This window comes from Schistocerca serialis, unplaced genomic scaffold (assembly GCF_023864345.2).
Source record: "Schistocerca serialis cubense isolate TAMUIC-IGC-003099 unplaced genomic scaffold, iqSchSeri2.2 HiC_scaffold_1014, whole genome shotgun sequence".
In the NCBI taxonomy this organism is placed as follows: domain Eukaryota; kingdom Metazoa; phylum Arthropoda; class Insecta; order Orthoptera; family Acrididae; genus Schistocerca; species Schistocerca serialis.
In genome coordinates, this window is record NW_026047200.1 from 140,001 (window position 1) to 142,500 (window position 2,500).

General features: G+C 63.4%; 1 pseudogene; it reads left to right on the forward strand.

The window, feature by feature from the left end:
• LOC126429284 (large subunit ribosomal RNA) overlaps window positions 1–2,500 on the forward strand; it is a 7,955-nt pseudogene that overhangs the window by 2,201 nt on the left and 3,254 nt on the right.

Consider the following 2,500-nt stretch of genomic DNA (forward strand, 5'->3'; position numbering starts at 1 on the left):
TCTTCCCCTCGGACCTTGAAAATCCGGGAGAGGGCCACGTGGAGGTGTCGCGCCGGTTCGTACCCATATCCGCAGCAGGTCTCCAAGGTGAAGAGCCTCTAGTCGATAGAATAATGTAGGTAAGGGAAGTCGGCAAATTGGATCCGTAACTTCGGGATAAGGATTGGCTCTGAGGATCGGGGCGTGTCGGGCTTGGTCGGGAAGTGGGTCAGCGCTAACGTGCCGGGCCTGGGCGAGGTGAGTGCCGTAGGGGTGCCGGTAAGTGCGGGCGTTTAGCGCGGGCGTGGTCTGCTCTCGCCGTTGGTCGGCCTCGTGCTGGCCGGCGGTGCAGGATGCGCGCGCCTGCGCGGCGTTCGCGCCCCGGTGCTTCAACCTGCGTGCAGGATCCGAGCTCGGTCCCGTGCCTTGGCCTCCCACGGATCTTCCTTGCTGCGAGGCCGCGTCCGCCTTAGCGTGCTCCTCCGGGGGCGCGCGGGTGCGCGGATTCTCTTCGGCCGCCATTCAACGATCAACTCAGAACTGGCACGGACTGGGGGAATCCGACTGTCTAATTAAAACAAAGCATTGCGATGGCCCTAGCGGGTGTTGACGCAATGTGATTTCTGCCCAGTGCTCTGAATGTCAACGTGAAGAAATTCAAGCAAGCGCGGGTAAACGGCGGGAGTAACTATGACTCTCTTAAGGTGGCCAAGTGGCGGCGGTGTGGCTGCATCCGGACTTGGCTTTTCGAAGTGCGGTCTTGATGTAGTCGTGCTGCTGCTGCGAGGTGCCTTCCTTGGGTTATGGTTACAGGGAGAGTGATGCGCAATACATGGGCCTAGCCCTCTTAGCCTCTCCTCTCCTGCGGTCTTCTCCCCTTCTCGTGGGCCCGCTGATTTTCGCAGAGTGGAAGACCGCACCAGGGGCTTGGGGGGGTTACCAGCCCCCCCTCGCACTATCCCTTTTTTTTAGTTGGGGGCAGTATTCAGAGAAAAAGTGGTGGCCCTTCCGCTGAAGGTGCCACCCCAACTCCCCCAGCACCTAGCCGGCCAACCGGCCGTGCCGAAAATCTTGTAACTTTTGCAGCTGTATACGCCTGTAGTGAGTGCCACCGCAGCTTCACCACCAAGAACGGTCTCGGGGTCCATCGCCGCCGCCAACACCTTGCGGCCGCCAACGCGGAGATCGTCACGGAGAGGCATCGCGCGAGGTGGACGGAGGAAGAAGTCCTGTCGCTCGCCAAGGCGGAGGCCGAACTGTTCCTCGAGAGGGACGCCCGGTTCTTCTTTGTAAATCAAGAGCTCATCAGGATGTTCCCCGACCGAACGCTTGAGGCAATCAAGTGCCGACGGCGGCAAGCTGCCCACAAGCAGCTTGTCCGCCAATTCATGGAGGCGCTTGAGATCGGTCGGGGGGAAGAGCCGGTGTCCCGCCGGGGAGCAGCGAGCCCGCTGCCTGACGCGGGCGAGGCCGCTGCGCCGCCCGTCGACGCAGCCGAGGACTTCGCGGCCGACACCACCGGGCCGCCGCCGGAGGGGCCGACTGACGCCGCCATCTGGGAGCATCTGGCGGGGCTACCCGCTTCCGCCCAGCGTTTCTCTGCCCTGGATCGTGTCATAGGTCTGGGGCGGGGCACGCCGCCCGATGTCATCCTGGGCATGCTCCCGGATGCCCTTGCGTCGGTCGGGTCCAGAGGGGAGAGATCGATCACCAGGACACAGCGGCCGCGCCAAACATCGAAGCGGCCGCCTGCCGCGCCGCCGACGCAGAAGCGCAAGCGGCGCCGCTGGGAGTACGCGAGAACGCAGGATGCCTTCCGACGGTCGCGTGCACGTTGCGTGCGCGGCCTCTTGGATGGCACCCTGCTCCAGCCGCCACCTGCCATCCCTGGTCTGCTGGACTTCTGGGCGGACCTCTTCACCAAGAAGCCCATCTCCACCGCGGGCTTCATTCGTGACCGCCTCCTCCCGCACTCGGAGCCTGTCGCTCCCGAGTGCCTATGGGGGCCGGTCACACATGAGGAGGTCGCCGCCGCGTTGCCGCCCAGGGGATCAGCAGCCGGGCCGGACGGCCTTACCCCAGCGGAGTTGCGGCGCCTGCCGCACGAAGTCCTGGTGAAAGTGATGAATCTCTTCCTTCTGGCCCGCGCCCTTCCGGAACGCCTGCTTCGCGCGCGAACGTCCCTTCTCCCGAAGACGGCTGCACCAACATCCCCCGCTGACTTTCGCCCCATTACGGTCTGCTCGGTGTTGGCGCGGACCTTTCACAAGGTTCTCGCGTCACGCCTGATGCGCGCATGTGCTGTGGACGAACGTCAGCGGGCATTCATCCCTCGGGATGGGATGTTGGAAAATACCTTCATCTTGGACACTGCTCTCACCGACGCAGTTCGCTCCTGCCGCTCTGTCTTTGTGGCATCGATCGACGTATCTAAGGCATTCGATTCGGTAGATCATGCTGCCCTTCGCCCCGTGCTGAAGGCGCATGGCCTGCCGGATTGTTTTGTCGAGTATGTCGAGCG